General features: G+C 40.0%; 1 protein-coding gene across 2 annotated transcripts in view; it reads right to left on the reverse strand.

The window, feature by feature from the left end:
• The window catches only part of rnf152 (ring finger protein 152), a 199,695-nt gene that overhangs the window by 89,519 nt on the left and 92,896 nt on the right, over positions 1-17,280 (reverse strand). For both annotated transcript variants that reach the window (XM_039753160.1, XM_039753159.1), the window contains exon 2: positions 5,806-5,903. The gene's annotated coding sequence lies outside the window, so the exon portion shown is untranslated. The remainder of the gene's footprint in view (positions 1-5,805; positions 5,904-17,280) is intronic.

Consider the following 17,280-nt stretch of genomic DNA (forward strand, 5'->3'; position numbering starts at 1 on the left):
AATACATAAAAACGAAATACTGTACACAATAAGTTTTTTCTTAAATTCCAGTCACATTAAGTGTTGATTCACGTTACTCTATAGAAGAAAACTAATGAGATCCTGGATGCTTACATTCAGAGAAGCATGACTGTGTTACAACTCCACCAGGAATAAAGAGAGAAGGAAAACCGTAAAAGCATGAATACTTTGGTTTTATAAACAATATTTTAAAACCTCTTGTAATTTTGCTCGAATAGGAGAGATAAACATATTGATCTGCACACCATCAACCTACCTGTAAGCAGAAAAAAAAACAGCCCAGCTGCAAACTAAGCCATCAGTTTTTATAGTTGTTTAAGCAGCAAGAGCTCACTGACATGGACAACTACTAAATATGATGATAAACATTGCTTACTTTACTCACAATATTGTGTCCTGAATCTAAGAACTTTCCTAACTTTTTTCTTAGTGTGTTTAGTATCTCAGTCTCAAGCTTCCACCCTAACTATAAATTTGCCATTGCTTCCATGCCTGTGTTACAGAAGATGTCAGTGCAGGAACACTTACTGTAGAAATTCTCATCTTTCCATCATCAGAACGCATTAAATGTTAAGTGAAAAACTTGGAACGGTTGAACAACTCATTTTACCTTGTCTGTCAGGGGTTACTTTGTTATCACAAGGTAATGTTTGTGGTTGGTCGGCCAGTTGGCAAACATCTGCCATGTCCTCTCAGTTGCGAGAACCAGATCATAGGCATATTATAGAGTACCTGTCAAGTAATACAAAGTGTTACCTGATAGGTAACCACCCAAATAATCAGTTTGCAACTTAGACCTATGGATATAATACTCCGATCTATACCCTGTCAAATAAGCGAACCAGTCTCCTTATATATATGTGTGTGCGTGTATATATATATATATCTCACTGTGGACCCGAGTGCTCCCATAATCAATTCCAAATTCTGGTATAACCTCCAAATTGCTCCACGAACACCAGGTTACAATTTTCTTTTGTACCTCCACTAGATCCTGCATGGGTGAGCTGCTGTGGCTGGGACCCCAGGTCAGCTACCCTGCTGCTTACTGTAAGAGGGAAACTACAATCCTATGCATTTTCTTCTGAAACAATGTGCCCTCAAGCAGTCAGAAGGTGTTACCTTTCCTAATTTTATTGAGTCCACTCCCAAGACTTCAAAGCTTCACGAGAAATTAACCATAATAATGATGCACTTGCCCCGTCATTTCTTGCCAGCCAAGAACCCCTCCCACAATATACAGTATACTCTATGCATATCTATATATGCATGTCCAACTAAGATTTACCATGGCTTTACCTCTTCCTGGAACGTTTTTATGGCGTCATACTACATAAATCGGTTTCGGTTAGTGCAGGGAAGCCGCCTATCAAATTTCGTGAAGATGGGGCCATAAATAAGAAAGTTCAACATGGCGGACGTTGTCGAACGTTGTGACCGTTAAGTGTAGAATTTCGAAATGAAATCTGCTTAACCTTTGTAAGTAAGCTGTAAGGAATAAGCCTGCCAAATTTCAGCCTTCTACCTACACGGGATGTTGGAGAATTAGTGATGAGCGAGTCAGTGAGTGAGTGACTCAGTCAGTGAGGGCTTTGCCTTTTATTAGTATAGACATAGCAAAATGCCCGTGCTTCACAGCGGAGAAGTAGTGTGTTAAAGAAATTATGAAAAAGAAAAGGGAACATTTTAAAAATAACGTAACATGATTGTCAATGTAATTGTATTGTAAATGTTATGAGTGTTGCTGTCATCAAGGATTTGATTATCATTATTTCTTTCAATCAGGTTCGTATTTGGAGGATGTGTTGTGTTCAAGTTACATTCCGTGTTTGTCAACCATTGTAAAGATAACAGGTTTCATTCATCGATTCCTTTCTTACTGCATCAATAAACAGCTCGTATTCCTCTTTATTTGAGACATCACACACTGCATGCACAGGTTTTTTTTACACTGTCTTTCTTTACCTGGACATTGACTTTTTCCACCGTGTGCTTTGTTTCCGTAGTAGCTGCACTTAATATGCTTGTATGCGTCACTCGCTTCATATTCTTTTGCTGCCTTCTCAATTGTGTAATGCGTTTATGTTCAGCACTCTTTGGAGCTGTTGCTTTTGTCTGCGCATCATGCTCACAGTCAGTTCACGTGAGCCGCTCGGACTACATGCATCGAAGGTTCTCAGCTGTGCTTGTGCTATCTTGGGCGATGTCCACGGCTTTAGTTAATGTTTGCTAAGACCCGGCACTTAAAAGTTTCTCTCGCAGTTCCGCTGAGTTTGTGCCAAACACCACCCTGACCATCTCATCTTCGTCTGCATAAGCAGAGTGTTTCTATTGGATTGCCGCTGACGGACGGCCTTATATGGTTAAGCACTCAATTACGTGGGAGGCGTGACGATGAGGGACGCAACTCCGCATCACACGGCGACCGAGCTGCAGGCTATGGCCGGTATATATGTACATAAGTAGGTTCCAGTTATGACGTTACGCTTAGAATTTCAAAATGAAACCTGCCTAACTTTTGTAAGTAAGCTGTAAGGAATGAGCCTGTCAAATTTCAGCCTTCTACCTACACGGGAAGTTGAAGAATTAGTGATGAGTGAGTCAGTCAGTCAGTCAGTCAGTGAGGGCTTTGCCTTTTATTAGTATAGATGGAGGCCACTGTGCTCATTGGGACCTTCAAAGCAGCAGAAATTGTTCTGTAACCTTCCCCAGATTTGTGCCTCGAGACAATCCTGTCTCAGAGATCTACAGACAATTCCTTTGACTTCATGCTTGGTTTGTTGTCTGAGATGAACTGTCAACTGTGGGACCTTATATAGACAGGTGTGTGCCTTTCCAAATCATGTCCAATCAACTGAATTTACCACAGGTGGACTCCAATTAAGCTGCAGAAACATCTCAAGGATGATCAGGGGAAACAGGATGCACCTGAGCTCAATTTTGAGCTTCATGGCAAAGGCTGTGAATACTTGTGTACATTTTCTTTCTCAATTTTTTTATTTTTAATAAATTTGCGAAAACCTCAAGTAAATTTTTTTTACGTTGTCATTATGGGGTGTTGTGTGTAGAATTCTGAGGAAAAAAATGAATTTAATCCATTTTGGAAAAAGGCTGGAACATAACAAAATGTAGAAAAAGTGATGCACTGTGAATACTTTCCGGATACACTGTATATCACAAATTGGCACAAATTTTTCTAATAGCAAAGGTCAGGAATCTGTTGTCCACATTTAAAAGAGAAAGTAGTCCGAAATTAAATTATGTTAAATATTTAGCAAATTGCCCTCCAGTAATTATATAATGCGATATGATCAGACAGGTCTTATTAATGGTTGAATGGCATCTAACAGGACTGTCTAATGATTGCATATTGTAATAACAGTGTCTGGTGATGCCACTTCTGCGTTGTATTAAGTCTCACTTCAGACCCTTTTCCTGTGTAGTTCCTAGTCGGTGGAACGAGCTGCCCACCTCCAACTGAACTGCTGATTCCCTCAATGTATTTTAAGAAGCAATTGAAAACCCAAACATCTTTGCTCTGTGATCTTTTGTACTGATGAATGATTTGTTGTTAAATTTAATTGCTGTATCGATTGATAATCTGACGACTGTAAATTTATTAGTTATTGCATCTTTTCACTTTTGGCAATCAACTTTTGTTACCTGTCCTACTACACTTGCTGAACAAGGAGGCCCTAGCCTAGTGGTACTCAATTATATTGTCCTCTTCTGCCAAGCAAATAAATGTAAATGCCAAACTAAGATGAGTTTATCAATGTTGACAGTGTCTTTAATTTTTTTGGTTCCTAGTAATCCTAATTCCAATAAATTGGTCATTTGACCTCTTCCCTGTACAGTGGTGGCTGAACTGAAACCATTAGGAGCCAGATTAGACATACATTTGACTTTCTCACCAACTAAAAACCAAGCAGGCCTGTGTCTAAGGTTGTACAGTATAACCGAGTCTGTCTGGACTAGGTTGCCACAGTCATCACAGTCACCTGTTGTGTGAGGATATGGAGGTTAGAAGATGCTGGTGTAACAGTGTGTCAGATATGGAGGGATTATAAACCAATTACCCTTTCATGCAGACTATTAATTTGTCTGCCTATAGCAAACAATGCAGGGGTTACTTGTGACTTCATGCACAACTGTTTTCAATGTGAACTAGAGTATAGGCAGCCATTTCTTCCACACCAGATGGTAATCTCCAATGAAGTATGCGATCATAGTCTTAAGGGTCTAGTTCACCTGCTCAGGGCAGAAGTCTTCAGGTATACCCCCCACCCCCCAAATGGTCTCCTCACAGTTTCTTGGGCACTGAGCTGCTAAACTGCGGACCCCAGTCAGTGATCCTGTTCTTCAGAACCTGCAGCAATCTAATTCTTCAGGTTGGGATAAATCTTATTTGCAAAGGTATTTGCCAGTGGGAATAGATCCACCTAGTGGGTGAAATACTACACAACCACCATCAGGAATGTGGTCTGGTCCTTATTATTGGACCATTAGTTGGGACCATTTTTTTTTAACATTAAGTGCCACACTGGTATCCCCAAAGCTCAACACCGCTCAACTTCCTCTACTAAGTCGTTCATGCTTGTGGGTTCACACTGAGGGGCTAGCTTAGAGAACTCCATCTACAGCTCAACAACTAACAAGGACGCCTTTCCTAATTCCTTCCATACCCCCATTATCGGGGTCAATTGCTTTAATCCAATTTCTGAACTTACTGTATTGAATGTAATTGGCCGAGTAGATGCCGGTAAACCAACTGTGAATGTCTTTGGGTTACGGCACTGCTCACACACACACACACAAAAAATGCAAGTAAAGAATGTGTCAATTCTACACAGCTATAGATGGCTGTGAACTGAACTCTGGTTTTGAGAGCTATAGAACTTCTATGATGCCTAAATATATTCCATTCATGCCAATAAACATTTGAAATATATGAAAATGAGATAAAGCTCATTTCTTTCCCTTTTATATTTCTTTGTCCTCTAACAGCCATGTAAAATTGCTCTGTGCCAAAATAAAATTTTTCAATGAGCTGTTTAGGAACATTAAATTTGCCTTTGTTAATTTATTTAGCATCAATATTTTTAACCCTGGGTGGCAACAGAGAACTCTGAAGCAAAATACTAAGGGAGCCAAGTATAGCACATACAGCTTTTTGTTACTGAACATCACGTCTTAGCATAATAAACAGAAGACAAGGTCATCTTAAGGTAAGTTTTATGGTCATCACTTATCCAGTGGACAGGCAGCTTGCTTTAATTTACCTCTGACCAGTAGCTACCTCAGTCATTTCCATTCACACATTGAAGCGTGTACACATAAGCTCTCCACTGGCACTGCAAAATAATTTAAGCTGGATCATTATAGTCTCCTTGTTTCTATGGCAACCAAACATGCGACGGAGAAGACAGTACAAACTTCAGTTCTGCCATGAGTCGTACAGGGTCATCATTATTGAAATAATATGAAGAATCTATACTAGAGAAAAAAATCAAGTTTATCAGCTACTTTAACCATAATTTGCATATCTAGATTATAAACAAAATCCTAAACTCAAGGCAAAGAGGAGCTGCTCTATAAAAATTGCTAAAAAAAATACAATAAATGAATTGAAAAGCATTTTGCATTTTAAACCAACAATGTATTTTGCAAATTTAAATATATAAAATAACACACTGCGAGCATGCATATTAATGATATTTTTTTTTACTTAATGTCACTTGTAGCTAAATTCAAAAGTTTAGAGAATACAAAAATTAAACTTACCACAACTACATTTACATTTCTTTGAATGGCTTCCAGGATCCACTTCCAAATATAAAACTCTTACAAGTCCACCTGTTTACAGCATTAGGGCAGCAAACCTACAGAGATAAAAGTACATATATAATTACACAAACATAAGACTTGCAAGTCTTTGTAATTTGAAAATCCAGAGTAACCCACGCAAAGTTCATATTATAGGTTTTAGCTAACTGTCACCCTGAAACAAAACAGTTTAAAAAATGAATGGTTGTTCTTCAGAACAGTGTGGTAATGTATATTTGCACTGTTTACAGGCTTTTGGAAACGAGCAGTCTCAAGGTGAACAAATGCTACAAATAAATTTTGTATAAACAGTTTGAAATATAAAACACTATAAATGAAACATATTAAAGGCCTGAATGTTCTCCTTGGTACTCAACTGTCTGCTTTCTGTACTCACTTATTTTGTAAGTCTAAGTTGAAGGAAAACTGTTTGGCTTACAAGAAAATTAAAAATCTAACAATTACATATATGTGAATGTAGCTTGTCTTAGACACAAAAGACATGCAGGAATATTCACTGATCAGCAATCTGAACTACATTTGTGCATTACAGAGTCATATAAAGCCACAAGCAACACTGACAGCATCAGATGCAGAGACCAGCACTGTATGGAATGCTAAGTCATTAAGTATGCTTAATTCACAAGGACAAATGGGGCTGGATCAGTTATCCTAATATGCATTTCTTTGAGATGTAGAAGTAAATTGAAGTTTCCAACACAAAAATTATGCAAACATGGCAGAATGGCCAAACATTAAACATGATGGGTCTGAATTAGAATCCAAGTCCTTAGAGATTTGAGGTAGCAATGCAAACTATTTCAACACTGCACCACCCAACACAAACATTTCATCAGTACTAGTTTTTCACTTTCACTTCGGACGCAGGTCATCAGGGCCCCCCTCTGGAGCCAGGCCAGGAGGTGGGGCTCGATGGCGAGTGCCTGGTGGCTGGGCACAGCCCGAAGAGACAACGTGGTTCCCACTTCCCAAGGGCTCACCACCTATGGGAGGGGCCAAGGAGGTCAGGTACAGTGCGAGTTGGGTGGTGGCCGAAGGCGGGGACCTTGGCGGTCCGATCCTCGGCTACAGAAGCAGGCTCTTGGGACGTGGAATATCACCTCTCTGAAGGGGAAGGAGCCTGAGCTAGTGTGCGAGGTCAAGAAGTTCTGGCTAGATATAGTCGGGCTCACCTCGACGCACAGCTTCGACTCTAGAATCAATCTCCTTGAGAGGGGCTGGACTCTCTACCACTCTGGAGTTGCCCCCAGTGAGAGGAGCCAAGCGGGTGTGGGCATACTTATTGGCCCCCCAACTTGGAGCCTGTACATTGGGGTTTACCCTAGTGAACGAGCAGGTAGCCTCCCTCCGCTTTCGGGTGGGGGGACGGGTCCTAACTGTTGTTTGTGCATATGCGCCGAACAGCAGTCTGGAGTACCCACCCTTTTTGGAGTCCCTGGAGAGGGTGCTAGAGGGCATACCTTCTGGGGACTCCCTCGTACTGCTGTGAGACTTCAGTGCTCACGTGGGCAATGACAGTGAGACCTGGAAGGGCGTGATTGGGATGAACGGCCGCCACCCCCCCGATCTAAACCCGAGCGGTGTTTTGTTATTGGACTTCTGTGCTCGTCATGGATTGTCCATAACGAACACCATGTTCAAGCATAGGGGTGTTCATATGTGCACTTGGCACCAGGAGACCCAAGGCCTTAGTTCGATGATCGACTTTGTGATCGTGTCGTCGGACTTGCGGCCACATGTCTAGCATATTTGGCAGAAGAGAGGGACGGAGCTGTCAACTGATCACCACCTGGTGGTAAGTTGGCTTTGATGGTGGGGGAGGATGTTGGTCAGGCACGGTAAGCCCAAACGTATTGTGCGGGTCTGCTGGGAACGTCTGGCAAAGTCCCCTGTCAGAAGTATCTTCTACTCCCACCTCCAGCAGAACTTCGACCACGTCCCGAGGGAAGTGGGGGACATTGAGTCCAAATAGGCCATGTTCCGCGCCTCTATTATTGAGGTGGCTGACCGTAGCAGTGGCCGTAACGTGGTCGGTGCCTGTCATGGCGGCAATCCCCGAACCTGTTGATAGACACCGGCGGCGAGGGATGCCATCAAGCTGAAGGAGGAGTCCTACCGGACCCTTTTTGACCTGTGGGAATCTGGAGGCAGCTAATAGGTACCGACAGGCCAAGCGGAATGCGGCTTCGGTAGTTGCTGAGGCAAAAACTCGGGCATGGGAGGAGTTTGGGGAGGTGATGAAGAGCAACTTTCGGACGGCTTAGAGGAGATTCTGGTCCACCGTCGGGCGTCTCAAGAGGGGGAAACAGTACAGTGTCAACACCGTATACGGTGGGTAATGGTGCGCTGTTAACATTGAGTCGGGATGTTGTGGGTCGTTGGGGAGAGTACTTCGAAGAACTCCTCAATCCCACCAACATGCCTTCCAATGAGGAAGCAGAACCTGGGGACTCGGAGGTGGGCTCCCCCATCACTGGGACTGGGGTCACCGAGGTGGTCAAAAAACTCCAGGCTCTGGATGTTGTAGGACTGTCTTGGTTGACATGTCTCTGCAACATCGCATGAACATCAAGGACAGTGCCTCTGGATTGGCAGACCGGGGTGGTGGTCCCCCTCTTTATGAAGGGGGACCGGAGGGTGTGTTCCAACTATAGAGGGATCACACTCCTCAGCCTCCCGGAAAGCCTATTAGCGGGTTCTGGAGAGGAGGGTCCATCGGATAGTCGAACCTCGGATTCAAGAGGAACAGTGTGGTTTTTGTCCTGGCCGTGGAACAGTGGACCAGCTCTACACTCTTAGCAGAGTCCTGGAGGGTGCATTGGAGTTTGCCCAACCAGTCTACATGTGTTTTGTGGACTTGGAAAACGCGTTCGACCGTGTCCCTCAGGGAATCCGTGGGGGTTGCTCCGTGAGTATGGGGTACCGGACCTCCTGATAAGGGCTGTCCGGTCCCGGTACAACTGGTGTCAGAGCTTCGTCCGCATTGCCTGCAGTAAGTCGAACCTGTTTCCAGTGAGAGTTGGACTCCGCCAGGGCTGCCCTTTGCCCCCAATTCTGTTCATAACTTTTATGGACAGAATTTCTATGTGCAACAAAGGTGTTGAGGGGGTCTGGTTTGGTGGACTCAGGCTTGGGTCACTGCTTTTTTGCAAATTATGTTGTCCTGTTTGCTTCATCAGGCCATGATCTTAAGCTCTCTCTGAATCGGTTCGCAGCTGAGTGTGAAGACCATGGTCCTCAGCCAGAAAAGGGTGGAGAGCCCTCTCAGGGTTGGAGGCGAGATCATGCCCCAAGTGGAGGAGTTCAAGTATCTTGGGGTCTTGTTCACGAGTGAGGGAAGACTGGAGCGCGAGATCGACAGGCGGATCGGTCTGTCGTGGTGAAAAAGGAGCTGAGCTGTAAGGCAAAGCTCTCAATTCACCAGTCGATCTACGTTCCTACCTTCACCTATGGTCATGAGCTATGTGTAGTGACTGAAAGAACGAGATCGCGAATACAAGCGGCTGAAATGAGTTTCCTCCGCAGGGTGTCTGGGCTTTCCCTTAAAGATAGGGTGAGAAGCTCAGTCATCTGGGAGGGTCTCAGAATAGAGCCGCTGCTCCTCCGCATCGAGAGGAGTCAGATGAGGCATCTGATTAGGATGCCTCCTGGACGCCTCCCTGGTGAGGTGTTCCGGGCACGTCCAACCGGAAGGAGGCCCCGGGGAAGACAAAGGACACGCTGGAGGGACTGTCTCCCAGCTGGCCTGGGAACGCCTTGGGATTTTCCCGGAAGAGCTAGAAGAAGTGGCTGGGGAGAGGGAAGCCTGGGCCTCTCTGCTCAAGCTGCTGCCCCCGCAACCCGACCTCATAAGCGGAAGAAGATGGATGGATAGTTTTTTCACTTTTTAGAACTGTAGCATATTCAAATTTCATCAATGACAAGGCAGGGAACTATTGTTCAGCCCATAAGCTGCTGGTTAATAGCAAAGAGAACAGTAAAATTAGTGATGTTCTGATTGATTGGCTGCTGATCTAAATCGGCTGATTTTCTTTTTACAAAAGACTTGATCAGTGATCAGTAAATTATCAGGTTACAAATAAAGTTTTTTTTTCAGCGTCTGCTTTTCTAAGCTTTTTTTTACTGCTCCTTTACGCAAGGTATCGTGATATCTTGCGTAGAGTGTGGCCAAGTCTTTTGCTTACTCTAAACAGACAGCAGTAAAGCAGACTACTAGAGAAAGACAGAAAACTGGAATATTATTTTTTACAATGAGGAACGTGAAATAATAAACTGAGAAAAAGGAATCGGAGGAGTCGTCCTGTGTAATTAGACAAATGGCAAGAAAAGCTACTTTATTGAATTTAGACCTTTTTTTGTCTTTGAATATGAAATAGTTGCTTAATAAACAATAGGCTTGTTAGCTTAAATTTGACCTATTTTTCTTGTAAATGTGCTAGGCATGTTAACTTTGAATTTTCTTGATAAACATCTTATCAACATTTGTTAGATTTGTGGCTTTGACTTAAACAGAAAATTTCTCTATAAACAGATGATATGGTACTATATACAGTGATCCCTCGCTATATCGCGCTTCGACTTTCGCGGCTTCACTCCATCGCGGATTATAAATGTAAGCATATCTAAATATATATCATGGATTTTTTGATGGTTTGCGGATTTCTGCGGACAATGGGTCTTTTAATTTATGGTACATGCTTCCTCAGTTTGTTTGGCCAGTTGATTTCATACAAGGGACGCTAATGGTGGATGGCTGAGAAGCTACCCAATCAGAGCACGTATTACGTATTAAATAAAACTCCTCAATGATATACGATATGCTTCCCGCGCGGTGCTTCGCACACTTCAAAGCTCTAACAGCTCGTATTGATTTTTGATTGTTTGCTTTTCTCTGTCTCTCTCACGCTCTCTGACATTCTCTGCTCCTGACGGAGGGGGTGTGAGCAGAGGGGCTGTTTGCACAGTGGTTGTTTGCTTAGAAGATACGGACACGCCTGTAAAAAATGCTGAAAGACTACCTTCACATTGATCCCTTCATTGTGGCCGCTTTATCGCGGTGCTTCCCATACTTAAAAGCCCAACAGCCCTATTGATTTTTGCTTGTTTACTTTTCTCTCTCTCTGACATTCTCTGCTCCTGACGCAAGCACTCCTTTGAAGAGGAAGATATGTTTACATTCTTTTAATTGTGAGAAAGAACTGTCATCTCTGTCTTGTCATGGAGCACAGGTTAAACTTTTGACTAAAGGGTGTTATTTCATGTCTAGAGGGCTCTAATAATATTAAAAAAACGTATTTAGAAGGTCGTAAACAGGTTTTCTATGCTCTAACTGTGAAAATATTCGATTTATAAAGAAAGAATCCTACTTCATGGAAATTCATTTATCTGTCTGGAGCGGATTAACCCCAATAAACGAGGGTTTGCTGTATAACTGTGCGGAGAATATTTATAAACAGAGTGGGAGAATTTCTAAGGGCTTAAAATATATAAAAATATCCATACAAACATATGGTTTCTATTTCACGGATTTTCACCTATCGTGGGGGGTTCTGGAACGCAACCCCCGCGATCGAGTGGGGATTACTGTATATCAGATCCACAAAACACTGTGCCTACAGTCCTAACAGCACTAACATAATTTCAAAAGATTTCTGGTCGCAGAAGCTCCATATGTACAAAGCATACAATTATTTAACTTAAAATTCTATATCGAGCGCATCTGTCTCATTTAAAATTGTCCAAAATGTTTCCAGGGCCAGAGCCAACTTGTGAACATTGCAATCAAGTTCTAGCCTCATTGGGCCACATGTTTTGGGCCTGCTCCATATTAACATCATTCTGGACCAAAATCTTTAAATGCCCTTCAGACAGCCTTGGTGTCAAAATCCCTCCTAATCCACTAACAGCTGTGTTTGGTGTACTTCCAGATGGTCTTAAAGTGGAGAAGGACAAACAAACTGTAATTGCCTTTACTACACTATTGGCACGTAGACTTATCTTGCTCAACTGGAGGAATCCTAACTCTCCTCTTTTATGTCAGTGGATGACTGTTATATACTATATGCATTTGGAAAAAATCTAATTCGCTTTGAGGATCTGTACAAAACTTTTTCAAAACCTGGCAGAATAAGCATTTTAAACTGCTTAGAATAAGCATTTTAATTCAGGAAACAGATTCTCTCTCCTCTTTTTTTCATTTTTTACTCTATTTTTAATTACTTATTTATTTAATTTTTTTTTGGCTTAAAGTTTTACTCTGCTGGCCTGGCTCTCTTTCTCATGGGTGGGGGTTGATTTGTTTTGAACCAAGTCTTATTGTTATTTGCTATTAAAATCAATAAAATCCAAAACAAAAAGATTTGCAGCTTTAAGGTTTGTACTATGTTTTTATTTGTTTAGGGGTGTCATATTATATAAGTTTTGGTAAGAAACAAGTGCTGCATTATTAAAATGGCAATTATAATTACACCTCAAGAAACTGAAATGTCTGGCTGGTACACTGAAATAACACCAAAATAAAAAAAGATAAAAAACTGTATAGTACAGTATATAGTGTAGTAAACGTATATTTTAACAGGAAAAAACATTGTAGAGCAGTTAATGATTAAAATCTATAAACTAACATTTGAGCAATTAGTATCCATTAACACTAGAATTACCAGAGCCTACGAAAAAACCCGTAGATCCAGCCCACTTTAAATCCATTCGCACCTCTACATCAGCGTCTTTTGTCCTGTAAATGTGCTGATAAAGACAAGCAGCCTGGTATCCCATCCCCCCAGCGCCAGAGCATGCACAATATTCTCCCAGCTGATGCCTTGATTGATTATCTAGGAGTGAAGTGCTGGAGCTTTAGAGTGGAAATAGATTGTTATTTGAAACACATGCATTTCATGTGTGTTCCATTTCTACAATAATCTGCATAAACACATTGTTAAAACAGAAACATTTTTTTCATATTTTAGCAGTAAATGACAAAATGTTGGCATAAACTATATAATATGTGAAGCCTGAAGTCCAAAGATCAAATTAACACTTTCACAAAAGGTTCAAGGATGCTACACAGCTTCCGTGGCATAGCGGTAAGATTTGCTAACTTGTAATCAAGTGTCCCCTAATCGATCCCGACTGCCTCCTATATTTGCCGCTTTCAGAAGTGAGCTGCTCTTATTGTTAACATTATACAGTACACACATACATTCAGTTCATGTCTGTAACAGACGGTGTACATTTATAGGACTTGTAAAAGTTACCGTTTTTTTTTCACTTTTATTCTCTCAGTCATGATCACGATACATACTACCGCCATAGTGATCTGATGCTGTTAGCTTTTATTTGAAACTGGGAGTAACTGTAGATGTGAGTGGTTTTTCGAGCTCACGCTGAATTAGTATGCACCTTATGGTCTATGATGTAAAAAAAAAAAAATAAAACAGAGACATAGGTATGTATGATATTTGGAATTATTCATTTTATGACCTGTATAGTACATTTTGGAAAACATTGTGGCACGGATGCAACATTATTCATATTCATTCGCATAACATCTTGTGCTTGTAATCGGTGTCCGCGTGTTTTTTTTTCCCGACCTTGCCAGTGTCCACTTTTGGGTGCACACTATTGTTTCTTTTGTACTCCAGGACAGGCAGAGGAAAGAAAAGTACAGAGAGGTCAGTTCAGCGCTATATGCAATCATCAAATTCAAATGTTAACAGTCCAAACACATGCAAGGACCATCCTTCCTACATTTTCGACATGTGTACCTGTCAGCAAATCTTACCGCTACGCCACGGAATCTGATGTATCGTCCCTGAACCTTTTGTGAAAGTGTTTATTTGATCTTTGGATTTCAGGCTTCACATATTATACAGTTCATGCCAACATTTTGTCCTTTACTACTAAAATAAAAAAAGGTTTCTGTTTTAACAATGTGTTTACACAGATTATTGTAGAAACAGAACACACATGAAATGCATGTGTTTCAAATAACGATCTATTATTTCTACTCTAAAACGCCAGCACTTCACTTCCAGATAATCAATCAAGGCATGAGATGGGAGAACATTGTGCACATTTTGCGGTGCTGGGATACAAGACTACTTGCCTCTTGTCTTTATCAGCACATTTACAGGACAAAAGACGCTGATGGAGAGGCGCGAATGGATTTAAGGTGGGCCGGATCTACAAGTCTTTTTCGGAGGCTCTGGTAATTCTAGTGTTAATTGAGTCAATGTGTGAATCAATGTGTGAAAATATACCGTATATTTTTGACAGACAAATGATAAAAACTACTTTTTTAAATTAAGATTGGTTTCATGAGTACAATACAGAAGAAATTAAACAAAATGTTTAATTAAGTTATCAGAAGCATTTTATTTTCTTGAATGTCATATGTATTATTGATAAATATTTTCTCTACATATTTTATTGTTTTAAAAAATTACGTATCTTAGGGGAATTTTAATTTTAGTGTTTCCTTGGTCACTTAACAGTAAGCATTCAGGATTTTTGTTTTGTTAAAATGAACAGGTGTGTTCTATAGTTTTATTATAAATATATCAAAGTTAATGCTTTAATGTACAGAAGAACATAAGCCTTCTCCATTTCCGAATATGCAGGAGCTTAGTGTAAAAAGTCTTTTAAAGAAATTTTAAAAAGCTGAATCAGTCAACCCAGTAACATGATACTGGTAATGGGTACTAGCCTTAAAAAAAAAAAAAACTGATCGGAGCATCACTAAGTGAAATCTGTAAAGGAAGAGGGTTACAGCAGTGGATCACATTAAATCACATGCTGAGTGTGCCTTAACTAAAAGCAAATCAGACTACCTACATACGAAAAAATCCTGGAAAAATTAAACATTACAATTTGTTACTGCATTTCAATGTATTTAGCACTTTGGATTGTGTTTAATTTTGGCACAAATAATCCTCCAAATACACTGTGCTCCTGAAAAGAAAGACAGTAGCAAATTACTGATCCTCAAAAGCTAGAAGCCACCATAAGAAAAAACACATACTGTAAATAAATTACTGAATTTACAGATATATAGTAAAAATACATTTTGCATCATTTTGCCTGTTTTCATGTCATACACAGCTAAGTCAAACACATGCAAAGGATAAATGCATATTTGTTAACCTTATCATATATCTGTTTGCCTATCTCACTTCTGCAGGGGTTGACTTCAGCCCTTCAGCAGGGCTTGGCAAGTTCAGTAAATCGATGGATAGATTACTCCTTTATTACCTTGTTAGATCCTTTCTTTTGTAAACAGTACTTTTAAGTAACCTAGCAATAATCAATAAAAATAAAATGCTGGTATCCATGTTGTCTCAAAAATTTCATATTTCAGATATTACAGGAAACTGCTGCAGGAAATCATGCAAAATCCAAGAGTGTCTTGTTATTCTGAATTGGCAATTTAAGAGAAGGAAATACAAAAAAGTAAGCATATTTACTGTTATATAGTAAGCATAAGTCAACACTGTAACCTCCCTAGATATAGCATGTCAACATACAAACAAACACAAGTGTAAAGACATTTTGTTGTTTTGTCTTGTCTCATTACTTCATATGAGAGCCAGGTAACAAGTAAACAAAGTGGTATTTTCACATCTCAAATTTAAACATGAAACAAAATAACATTTAACATAAGGCGATAAAAAGAAGGCCATCATCATCTAACAGTGACAGTAACACAAAGAGAAACAAAATCGCTTTAAAAGGCACTATTTTTTTTTATATCGGCATTATAGAAATTCCATAACCATTTGGGGCTTCTAAATACAAAGAAAAAGCTCATTTTACTGCCCTTTACTGTATTTCCTTTAACTGAAACACAGGGCTTTTTTCATCTGCTCTGGACATACATTCAGTGCGCGCAGGCAGTAATTGCTTTAGCACGGGTGGGCTTGTCAGAGAGCAATGACCTGAAGCCTTGCCAAGTAGCTGGCTGCTTATCACTAATCAAAAAGTCATGTTACATTTTTAAGATTTCTCCAGCTAACTTGTACAGCGAGTGTCTATTTAGAATACTTGAAACCAAATGGCCAATTTTTCTTAACAAACACGATCACCTTTCTGGACTGTGAAGAATGCTCTGTATGCTGGCAGAACAGAATATGCTGTATGTGCACTAATGTGACCTTGGAAGAGATAAGTTAAAAGCAGAACAGAGGAAATGTGAATAACTAATAAAGCAAAACTGTATAATACAGAATGATGATTTAACTATGTTACTTTAGATACCTTAAGGCAGGAACAAAAATGTTATCAAATGTATCAAAAACTAGCATATGGTCTACACAGTTGAAATACACATTTTAAAACAATATGCCTTTTGGAGTGGGGGAAAAAAAGAGCAAGAGTATATGCATATCCAATTTAATTTTTAATATCACTACTTATACATAGCAATTGATCCCCCATGACTTTTAAAATTAACTAGTTTTCTGTTTTAAATTGCTCTTGGTCTAATAACAACTGGCTTGTTTACTCAGTAATATGTGAGAAATTATTATTCTCACAGCTACACGCATCAAGCTTAATCTATTTCTATACTTCCCTTAATTAAAAAAGAATTACCAAGAATGTGAGCTAGCATTAAATATGTCTTGTTGGCTTTGCATATAGAGGGTGTAAAAAAAAAAAAAAAAAGAACACTTTAAAAATGTATTACCCAGTAACTATAGATCACAGTCCATAGAACACGTAAATATGCACTAAATTGTGGAGTTATCCTTAACTTTTTTTCTAGATTTTGCAACACATTATGGAATACATTGTGGTTGTTGTTTCAGTCATTGATGGTGATGTGCTACAAAGAGTATGTGGTGAATTTGACTAGAGGATCCGCCACGTGTGACATAAGGGAGTACAAATACAGCATTTCTAAGAAAAGAAAGAAAAACAGAGGGCATACTTTTACAAGCTGGTTCAGACTACAGTAAATGTTCATATAATGCTTATTTAATGAGGAATACATTTCTGGAAAAAAAATTGCACTTTTACAACCTTGAATAGGATATTCCTTCTTCAATGTTTGAAATTTATGATATTACATGCAATTATTTAAATCACATATTTTAACCTTCTGGCTCCATTATAAGGAGTGGCATTGAGCCTCATCCTGCTTGGACTGGCAAGGCAGGAAACTGCTAGGATGCTAGTTGTAGCAATTCATGTTTAGTGCATTGCTATTCTCATCATAGCCGTTTTGTAGTAGCTTGTGCAATGTTTGGTTAGTTCCTATGTTCTGTGAATGTAATCCTTTTTTAAATGCACATACTGTATTTTGTTACTTAGATGGTAATAGAAACATACATTGGAATTGTAACAAGCTCAGGCAGGTTAAATGGTTTTAGAAACATTTGTAGAATTCTGGGAGGATGTAGAGACTTTCTAAGGTTA

The sequence above is a fragment of the Polypterus senegalus genome, chromosome 5 (genome assembly GCF_016835505.1).
Source record: "Polypterus senegalus isolate Bchr_013 chromosome 5, ASM1683550v1, whole genome shotgun sequence".
NCBI lineage: Eukaryota > Metazoa > Chordata > Cladistia > Polypteriformes > Polypteridae > Polypterus > Polypterus senegalus.